Source organism: Piliocolobus tephrosceles, chromosome 2 (genome assembly GCF_002776525.5).
Source record: "Piliocolobus tephrosceles isolate RC106 chromosome 2, ASM277652v3, whole genome shotgun sequence".
NCBI classification, from domain to species: Eukaryota; Metazoa; Chordata; class Mammalia; order Primates; family Cercopithecidae; genus Piliocolobus; species Piliocolobus tephrosceles.
Window position 1 is genome coordinate 122,201,312 of NC_045435.1, and position 11,932 is coordinate 122,213,243.

The following is an 11,932-nucleotide window of genomic DNA, read 5'->3' on the forward strand; positions in this document are numbered from 1 at the left end:
ATTTACTTATAAAATACAGAAAGTAAGACTGTTTGGTCTTAAATATAGTTGGTACTTTCACCCTTGAATGAGAAATACATTTATTTATTTAGTAAAAATAAATTTATACGAGAATGGTATTTTGTATTTAAGGGAATAGTTTTTTGCTTTTATGGAATTTTCTACCCCTTGATTAGGACATTTATTTTTGCTGTGCATTAACATTACCTAAGTTAGCTTCAATTTATAATACCAGATCTGTTTTCATTAAACACGATGGATATTAATGTAGGTACTATGATTATAGTATGTTTTATGTTTTTGCTGCAGTAAAATATTTATTTTTAAGAAAAAGAGTACTAATTCACTTCATTGTGATGACTAACTTGACTGAAGCAGACCCAGTTCTGACAGATATTTGCTATTATTCATTGCTATTTTTATTACTAAGTATAGTAATAATATTTAGAAATAATAAAAATATTGTAATATCTCTTAAACTATAAGAGGATTAGTGAGAAATAATTGGAAATTAACTATTAGTTTAATTCAATAACAGTTTTAACATCATGTTATACATCATATGTGGTATTATTTATGTAGATTTATTTTTATTTAGAATGCTATATTATTTTATCTAATTGCAAATACTTAAAAATAAGGATGATGAACACTATAATTTTAACAAAGTTTAGAGACAGAGAATCGAAAGGAAAATTTAATGACTGAGCTTGAAGATTTCTTTTTAAACCTGGCAGTATTACTTTAAACCCTTGATATTTGAAAATAATATGTTTAGGATTGTGAAAATTTATAATGCAATTACAGAACAAAAGAACTTTAACTATCACAACACATTATTTTGATTCACTTAGTGTAAATTCATTATTCGTACAGTCCTGTCCTTTTGCAATTACGTTTTCTAGGCCAATAAATGTTACACTTTTGTGAAATGGCTATGACAAAGGAAGCATTAATGAAACGCTACACAAAATTTGAGAAATATGACTATAACAAGTCAAGATAATGTGAGAGGAAATGGTAACCAATGGACACTCCATCTTAAGTGATTTGAGCTAGTTTCATTTGAACTTAGACATTTATAACTTAGCTCAAAATTTTCAATTGTGAATATTCAGGTGAATGGAACACAAATAGGTATCACTAAAATCACCATATTCTCTTCAATATACTATGTTCTGTTTAATATACTATAGGCCTTTTAAAAGTAATAGGAGCAATAACACATGTGTAATTGGGCCATCGTGTGTGTGTGTGTGTGTTTGTGTGTGTATTTATATATAGTACTATTATATATGTATATACATTGTATATACATGTATATAGTTTATATATGCTGAATTTTACTTCTATGTAAATTACACATTTTCTATTACATGTATAACAATTTCTGTTTTATGCATTTATTTTTCTTGCTTCTGTCTAGCCACCATCCAAGGGAAGCTGGATTATATTATGAGTCGTCACTTTTGGAATATTCACATGTAAAAAGTAACACTGTAATTAATATTTCTGAATTTAAAAGTTATGTTATCTTCCAATTTGTTTCATTTTGTTATTTAAATCATAGGGGATACGTCTCAGTGACATTGTGATTTATTTTAAGTCTTCAGAGTATAGGACCTAATTTCTTCATATAAGTATGCAACATAAGTCTAATAAAAAGCAAGTACTTATTTTTCCATTTTTCTATTTATAGAACAAATTTTACAGGTAAAAACAATTTTGGTAACTTCATTAATTAGACAAGACCTTTTAAATTTATCTAAGTCTGTAGGAAAAGTGAGATATTTAAGGTGAAATATAAGAGAAGGTCCAGTTTAAGATATCCAACATCCTGTTTTACTTTTAAAACATCATCCTGAAATTAAAATGTTTGATGATAGTAGTAATAATAATAAACAAATATTATCATCTTTAGTTTGTTTATAGGGAATCTGAATTGAAGGGACATATTTTTTTATATGGAGAAATCAAGTGTATAATAGGGGTTGGTAGTTATGAAGAGGCAACATGTTATGGCCATCTTCTTTAATTTTGATAATTTTTACTCCTGATAATACATATTATTGAGAAAATGTATTTTTTCTATTGCACTTACATAGATGAATTTTTACATTAAAAATTCTAATAGAAAGTAATTCTTGTGGTGGATTTCAAAGATATACAGCCCAAAGGCATCATAATAAATTTACAGTTCGACCCAAACTAACTCCTATAGTACCATTAAATTTTAAAACACAATGAATGTCAGTAAAAAGAAGCCTTTCTTCTTCACCACCCAGTAACAGAAAGACTCAGCATGCCTAATTAAATGTTTCTTTAGTATATTTAGTCTATCTACTTACCAATAAGGTGAGTAGTACAATGAATTGATGAGTTTGCAATGTATTAAGTTGTATCAAAACCAAACAAACTGTATTAAGAAGAATGTGCCATTGACTTAGATAAAAACAAACATGAATACTTTATTTTGATTCAGTTATAACAATTGGGAGATTGTTCTCTTGATAATGTAAGGTACTCTATTACTTATATTACAACGTGTTATATGTGAAGACAGAGCTTTTGTATTTCTGATACATTTTGCTAAGAACTTGTAGGTTTACAGTCTTTTTGAATGATGAAACACTATATAATTATTTTTGGTAGCTTTGAAACAAGAGCATAACTTCCCCAAACCTGGGCGTGTCAAAGTCATCTCTGAAAAAAAAAAGATATTGAAAGAAAGATGTCACCTGATTGTGTGGAGAGATGGAGAGAAGTTCTGTTCTTCCTGTAGAACTCATTGCTTTCACTATTCCTGACATCTCTGCTTCTACTTCTGTTTCTGACTCAGTGCCAAGATAATCTTATGACTAAGAGCGTATTCATTGTGCTCAAATCAGGTGTCAAAGCAAGATCAGGGATTGATGACAATTCTCATACCAAGTAACAAAATGCCCAATTCATTTATTGTTGTACCTAGGCTGAGAAGATAACTCAACATATATACCCTGATTGTGATATCATTCATAAGTCTGACGAAAAAAGTCAAAACCTATAGTAAAACTATAACTACTTCTGGAAATTGGCAAAATCAGTTAAGTGTTTTAAAAACATGAAACTCATCTTGAAAATCTCAAAACCTTGCCTTTCCTTTTCTGCAACGCTCTTTATCTTTGCCGTGGCATCCAAAATATTGGCTTCATTAAAGCTACTAGAATCCGTATATTGTTCCTGCTTTTATTTACAGTGTAAACTTTTGACTATTCAAACGTTATGTGGCCAGATAGAATTCTAAGGTTTTTTTTTTCCTTCAGAATTCTGGTAAAACAATTTATCCTAAAATGCTTTTCTTTTTGGTATGTGGTAACAAACTTTATGATTAAAAACAAGTCATTAACAAAGATGTAAAGTATTAACAGATCCTGTATTTTTTTGTTTGTTTGTTTTAAATAGAAAACCTTCAGGTCCATCTAAATCCAATCTTTTATGTGTATTAAATCCAATTGGATTTTTTTTTTTCCCCCTACGGGTTCTCTGCTTGACCAAATTTGAATTCAAAATTGAAATCTGTCCCTCTGTTTCCTAGCTGATTCTTCATTTGTTGTTTTACTTTTTCAGCTGGCAATTATAAAAGTAGGTAGAGAAAAATGTTAACTACAGGTGTAAGTATGAAATCTGTCTGTGGAATAACCAGGCCCATGAATCTTTCCCTTTTTCTTTAGGAAACCTTCTTCAACAAAAAGTACAATGGAAATATAGGGGTAAAATGAAAATGTCCTATTTCTGAAGACCTTTTGATAAAGGCTTAATGGAGAAAGTTTGAACTAGGTTTTTGTATTAACCTGTAAGTGTCCTATCTTTGGAAGAGTTTAAATCCCACAGTTGATTTACTAAGCTACTTCAATTAGCATCTGTTAACAAATTCACTGAAAATCAAACCTTAATGGTAACTAAACAAATTATAATTAAAAGTAAATATTAATGCAAAAAATCACTAGGATTAACTAAGATAATGATATTAAAACATTTAGATTAGTTCATGGTATAGATGTGTAAAATAAATGAGGTCTTTTTTCCTCTTTTAAATATTAATAGCTTCTTGTGTACAAACAAGAACTCCTCATTGCCTGCAAGTTAATTTTTGGGCTATTTTAACATAACTGTCCTTAGCCCATTACTAGAACGTATTTAAGAAACACAACCAATTATTAATATTTTTAAGAAAACTTTATTATGTATTAAAGAATTATAATTTACTATGTAACATATTTCAGAGCAATGACTATTTCAGAGCAGAATATACATAGTTTAAAGTATTTTTGTCACCTGTAATATTGCTCCCCCCATTTATTTTTATGATTTGAATTTTAACAGTATAAATGATAATGGCATTGCATTTTAATTTGGATCATATACTCTTCTCTCTTTATAAATGTGGATAAAATAAGTGAACATTGCTCAAATGGATTCTCTTTATAAATGTAGATAAAATAAGTGAATATTGCTCAAATGAATTCTGTGTGTATATATGTGTGTGTATATATGTATACACACACACACACACACAAAATGCATATATACGTGGACACCATCTACTAATGTCTTTATGGAACAAATGACAGTTTACATACTGCATTATTTCACAGATGTAGTTTTTAATAAAGGCTTAAATTTAAGGTTCAAAATAGGGAAAGATGTGGTGTGGAATGTTGAACAGTATATAAAACTGTAGTCGGTAATATTTTATTTGTTGAATGAATCAGGCTTGAGTTTGACACTTACTCACTTATCATGTTAATTTAAACATGGCTACCCAGTGTGAGATACACCTTTCACTACTCCTATCCTATTTCAAAAATATATGTGAACATTTCCATAAATCATTGTGTCCTAACTCAAAACAGGTAGCATGGAGACATTGGTTCTGTGGAACTTTTCTTCAAATTACAATCCGCTTTTCCTAACTGCAACATGCACAGATCTGCCCTTATATCCACTGTAAGGGAAGTCACAGAAAAATGGAAAGAAATGTAGCAAACAGAAAGTGAAGAGAGAGAGAAGATAATGTGTAATCAGCTGGGGAAAGACTTCTGAGGTAATTCTCTTATGCCTGCTCATCAGCCACCATTTTGAGAACTATTACTCTCAGCAAATATCTTACCAAGCAAATACTTTATCTTTCAGAATATGCAGTTTGCTTATTCCCATGTTTGTACAAATTACTGTGGTTATTCTTTTATCTCCTGAAAATACACATCTTTCATGGGCATCAAAATTCAGTTTCAAATTCTCTTCATGCAGTAGGCCTCTATTGATACAGTAAACTAAATTTTGACTGTTCTCTCAAATACTCCTGCACGCTATTTACTTTATGCTGATTTGAGTATGTTGGAATATTTTACCCTAAGTGTCCTTCAGTCATTTCGCCTATCAGTGCCAAGAATTCTTGCTTTTCAATTATATTGTAAGCATTTGAGAGCACAGATTGTCTTCAATCTTTTGTAGACCAGTGTCTAGGACAATATTTTGCACAGGTATGGGCAATATGTTCTGATCAAACGTCTGAGTTTCATGAATCTTATCCTGTTTCTAGAATAGCCACATTACTACCTTTCTTCCCATTAATTTCCAACACAGAGCCTGGGTAACAATAAACCCTAAATAAATATATGTTTAATAAATGAATGGACAGAGTTTTAGATATGTGTGGGCTATAGATTCTTGCAAAAGTTGGAAGTCCTGTGTATGTAACCTAAAGGAATGATGAAAAGGAATAGAGTTTGGAGTGTAAGAGTAAGAGAGGTGGTAAGAAATGTGACAGTATGAGAAATGACTTCTTTTACTTTTCTTAAATTTGTTTATTGGAAATATACATGCTGACTAAATAAACAATATACATGCTGACTAAAGAAGGCAGAGGAAAATGAGTAATACGAGCATATCTCCAAGGAAAAACTAGGGCAAGAAAGGAGGAGGGAAGGAAGGAAGGAAGGAAGGAAGGAAGGAAGGAAGGAAGGAAGGAAGGAAGGAAAGAAGGAGGGAAGGAAGGAAGGAAGGAAGGAAGGAAGGAAGGAAGGAAGGAAGGAAGGGCGAAGAGTAGCTATAAAATATATTCATATGCTCCTCAGCAGTAGACAAAGCAGAGAAAGGAGCATGGTCAATACTATGCAGATGTGGTGTTACGAAGCTTTTGCTCATTTGCTTAAACGTTTACAAATAAGAGCAATAATTTAGTGGGCTCTATTGATGTCTTCTTTGTTATCATTGCTTAACAACAGGTTCTACCACTTCACTGCAAATTTTACTAGAATGTTAATCCAGCCCAGATTATTAAAATAAAACAGGGCATACATAAAAGTATTATACATATTGCCTTCCTTTAAAAAGAAGAGCAGTTTAAATATCTTTTAATCTGTTCTATACAAGACAAATGTATAAGAATTCACACTTGGAGTGTCAGGATTTGACTAGCTATATTCCTTTCAGTTCTAACTCTGTTGTGGACAAAAGTGTGGTATAATTAGATTATGAACAAAGGATTGCAGAGATACTCATACAAATTAATATATGAAATATATTTCTGCCTCGTAGGATCCAAATTTTAATGCATGTCAAACTACATTTTCACTTAGGTAATGTGAGGCCTTACAAAGAGAAGAAAATGTATCTTATTCTTATCAAACTTTGATTCTTGAAATGCTATGATCACATTCTCTTCTGGCTTACTGAAAATATATAATAATCAATCAGAGTTTAATTGATGGTAAATTTAACCCAAAAAGAAATATTTAAGGCAGTTATAAGAACAAAGACATACTTTATACAATAAACTGAAGGTAAACAGTTTTATTAAAGATATGAATATTCATATAAAAATTCAGAATGCTTTTTGGGTCGGGAAGTTTGGCATTTTAGTCCCACACCTTAGTTGTCTTGGATGTTTGACTTTGTGTTGACATTATATATTTATATTGTCATTTTATATTGTCCTTGAAATACACTTATGTTTGAATTCTAATCTTATTAGGGAAAAAATAATCCTAAACTTCATATTTTCATTTTAAATGCATTTAGATTCTAATTTAATTATTTTAGAAGTTATTTTGCAAAAGTACTGTGTTAAAGGGATTGCAAAATTTCAAACTATTGTCAAAGAAATTAATGGCTTGTAGGCCAGTATGTCTTAAATGTGACCTAAGAATATCTTTCTTACCAATAGAATCAGGGATGCAGGGCTAATACATTCTTCAGACATAAAATAGATTTGTATAAAATTGACATCTAAAATATGATCACTTAGGATGATGTAATATATTGGAATTATAAAGTAAAAAATATGTATATACATATAGATATGTGTACCAATATGCTACAAAATTTTATTACTATTTTCATTAATAAAAATGTTATGACAAAATATAAAAAGGTTAATATACAACATACAAAAGATATGAACATGAGACATAAATTAAGTTTCATATCTTAACCCCCTGTAAAAGTCGGTAAACCTTTTAACATGAATTTTTCTGAATAATTAACTGTGTTGGACTGAGAGTATACCCGGTGATAATATAACTCCAGGGAAAAGCTTCTCCATGTCTTGAACATGTTCACAGTCAGGCTTAAGTTTTATTATAGCATTATAAATTACTATTATCTAAGAAACATAAAAAGCCATTTGCACTGCTTATTAAAATGTTCTTTTTTGTTTGCTCATTTACAATTCTGATTATAATATGATAAGAGTTGTTTGAAGTAGTTGATGATCACCTACGATATGCATATTCCACTCAGAGTCAATATTTTGCTTGAATTATGCTCCTATCTTGAAAGACCAATTTACCAAAAACAAATGAAGAATAGAAAAATAAAAATTCAACAACTACGATTCTCTTTAAAGTGCTTACTAAAGGGATTTAGATTACCTCTGCCTCCTCCTATTATCAAGTGAAGTGAAAACTAGACAGAAAAAATACTACTGCAGCCTGTAATCTCATCCTTTTGTCCACATTTTCCCAATAACGCTACTATGGTTGAATAAAAAGCTAAGTCTAAAAAAGAATCTCACAGATAACCACAGGTAATAGGTCTCACTGCTAAATACCCAGTTTCCCATATGAAAACAAGACACAGGATACCAAAATGAGTAGAGCTATGATGATTCAGTTTGGTTTTTCAATAGTTCCAGTTGTCTACCACACTCTAGCATGCGTGGAATAAGGCTAAACTGCAGAGGGATGTCTTCATAACCCAACTACCACTTCATAAGAAAGGGAACAATGAAGATCTATATTAAGAAAATGGAACCTCTGCTAATGACAATTCTTCAGGTTTACCCTTTTGAGTCTCAAACACTGTAAGACATCATGGTAAAGGCTGTACTGACCATTTCAATAACTTCACAGGAAGACCTTTATTCATACCTTAAGAAAATGTCAGACCCTGCAATATCTCAAACCTTTAAAAATGAATTGTAGCTAAGGGCATAGAAGGCCTGTTATTACTCTCCTGGCATATTAGTTGAGGTTGATATTGATAAAGATTTCCTGAGAGTACACAGATAATGGAAAATATCTAATTACATGTAAATATAGCAACTGAGTGTAGCCTAGCAAATAAAGTAAGTTTAGCAAATAATTGATTTCCCCAGGTCCATATCTTAGCTAGTGACAGTAGAGTGTATGAGTGTGACATTTCCTGTTTGAGAGAATGGGTCATAAGGAAATTTTATGAGAAAGAGGTGGTTCAACAGTCTTGATATGTATAATATGTTCAGTCATAATCAGCTTCTTTTCTCTCCTCCCAGTGCGTTTATCCCCAACCGCCACACACACTGCTTCAACATACACACACATTATGTGCTTTGCTGACTGTTTTAAAATTTTTTGCTTTCAAATTATTTCAATCTCATTTAAAATGATGATATACACTGTGGATAGGCCTCTTGAATATCCCCCAGCTCTACTTGTGGATATATTTGAAGGAAAATCAAAAAAACCAAAAACAACATGTGAAACTAAAGTAAGTCACGGGATGTTTGATATATGAAATTAGAGAGAAGAATTTTTGCATATTGAGTCACTGATATTTTAAATTTTCATTCAGAATTTCGATATTAAAAATAGGCATAGATACAATAATTTTGGCATTAAAAATTAGGCATAGACACAATAATTTAACCACTAAATCAGGTTGTTTTCTTCATGTAATCATGAATGTAATAAAACAACTCTTTGAAAATTGTTATCTTAGAATATTTTAGAATATGATCTAAAATTTGGAGACACTTGTAAATACTAATAATACCAAAAATGAGCTATTTTTTTTTTTTTTTTTTTTTTTTTTTTTTTTTTTTTGAGACGGAGTCTCACTCTGTCGCCAGGCTGGAGTGCAGTGGCGCGATCTCGGCTCACAGTAACCTCTGCTTCCCGGGTTCGAGCAATTCTTCTGCCTCAGTCTCCCCCGTGGCTGGGACTACAGGCGAGCGCCACCACGCCCAGCTAAGTTTTGTACTTTTTAGTAGAGACGGGGTTTCACCATGTTGGCCAGAATGGTCTCCATCTCTTGTCCTCGTGATCCGCCCGCCTCGGCCTCCCAAAGTGCTGGGATTACAGGCGTGAGCCACCCCACCCGTTTGAGCTAGATTCTTTGTTTTTTATTATGTGTATGTGGTAGAGGCCTTAAAGTTGTGTTTTAGGAAAAGTTTCAACTGAATTTGAAACTAACTAAGATTGTTATGGCTGTGTATATGTAAATGCAGGGGTTCCTTGAATGTGCAGATTTGCAAAACAGTTTCTGTTAAAACAGTTGATAAACAATTGAGTAAAGTAATAACAAATTTTGCATGTATCCATTCTTACATTTAATGTCATTAGCTTCTAGGAGTTTTGAATCAGATCAAATTTATGTCATGAATGGGATATCTGCAAAGCTTAGAACTCTGGCTTAGTTTTGCTAAGTGCTGAATTCATCACATATAGCACTCAGTAAATGTTATGCTGCAGAGACAACGAATCCTGGTAGGGCGCAGTGGCTCATGCCTGTAATACCAGCACTTTGGGAGCTTGAGGCTGGCAGATCATGAGTTCAGGAGTTCAAGACCAGCCTGAGTCACATGGGGAAACCCAGTGTCCACTAACAATGCAAAAATTAGCTGGGCGTGGTGGTGTTCTTCTGTAATCTCTGCTACTCCAGAGGCTGAGGCAGGTGAATCGCTTGAACCGGGAGGCTGAGGTTACAGTGAGCCAAGATCGTGCCACGGCATTCCAGCGTGGGTGACAGAGACTCGGTCTCAAAAAAAAAAAAAAAAGACAATGAATCCTGTCATATCTGAAGAGTCGCTATTCAGCTATTAATGAATGCCTACATAATCTGGAACAGGTTGTTTTAATGTTTCTGCTTTGTCAAAATCTTTTAAGATGTATAGTCAGATTTATATTATTAATAATTTCAGATGTAAAGAAATGGGCAAAGATAATACAGAGTTGTCTATATGCCTTTCAACCAGTCTCCAGGATCCCCCAATGTTAATAGCTCATATAAAGATGATACATTTGTAAAAACTAAGAAATTAACAACGATACAATACCATTAGCTAAACTATAGGATTTATAGTTGTCAGCACGTTTCTCTCTCTCTCTCTCTTTTTTTTTTTTTTTTTTTTTCCTGTTTCAGGATGCAATACAGGATATCATATTGTATTTAGTAGAATTTGGTTTTACTGCTTTCTTTATTTCTGTATTCCAATCTAAAGATACTGGTAGCCTGGACCAGGGTAGTAGCACTGGAGGCAGAAGGAAGTAGATGTAAAATACATTTTGAAGCCAGGAACAATAGGCTAGGTTACTGAATGGCTATAAGTCATGAAGCAAAGGAAAGAATCAAAGATAATTTGTGGTTTCGAGGTTGAAGAACTTAGTGGATTGTAGATTATTTTATTGAGACAGGAAGACTTAAGGATGGGATGTGAGCATGTTTACATGTTAAGATGTGAATATAAGCAATAATGCATGTAAAACATCTATATCGAGGACTTCCACATACTGACTGTTTAATAAATGCAGCTGTGATGAGATGGTCATTATCATTATTATTACTATCATTATTATTAACAAGGAATATGAATATTGTCTCAAATTTCAAGGAAACTTTCTGTGCAGGTGCCAGTGAGAGAGGCGTTTATGTTTGGTTTCACATTTTTTTTCTGTGTGAAATGCTTTCAGAATCCTAACCAATGAGGATATAAACTGGAGATGCCAGCCATTGTTTGGGGTTGGAGAAGGATATGCTCATGACTGTCCCATCCTTCTCTATCCTGAACTGGGTCTTAACTTTAGACCCTTAAGTACTAGAGGCTTCACTGTAAGACGCCATGTTGAGAGGATGATTCTATACAACTTGGGCTAAGACATAGGGGTATCATGTTAAGAAAATGGAAGAAGTTTCGAAAGGTGGAGGGAATAAAGATGAGATTAGTAAAGCAAATTGGGATCGTAGTGAAAGGGCTTAAATGTGGGCTAAGAAGTTTGAAATTTATCCCAATAAAAGGAAGATCATACAATTTTGTAATATCAAGATCCTAATCAATGAGAAAGCTACAACAAGATAACAGTGGAATTCTAATGTCAAAAACCTTATAAGCAAGATAATCTACATTCAGTTCATTCCTAACTGTAGTGCTCTTGAAAGCAGTAAAATAGATCTCTTGGGGATTAAAGTGGTGAGTTTAACAAAGAGAGTCACTGTGGATTTTCATAGAAATACTTTTAGTAGATCCCCACTCTGGGAAAGGACCAGGGGTGCTGTAAAGTTCCAATTTTGATGTGCCGTACTGTCTGTGTTCATCTTCAACCATTTCCTTCAAGTCAGAGAGAATGAAAAGACGTAGGTGCCAAAAATGAGGGATTGACATTTATTTCCTATGTAGGATGGTAAAATATTTTAG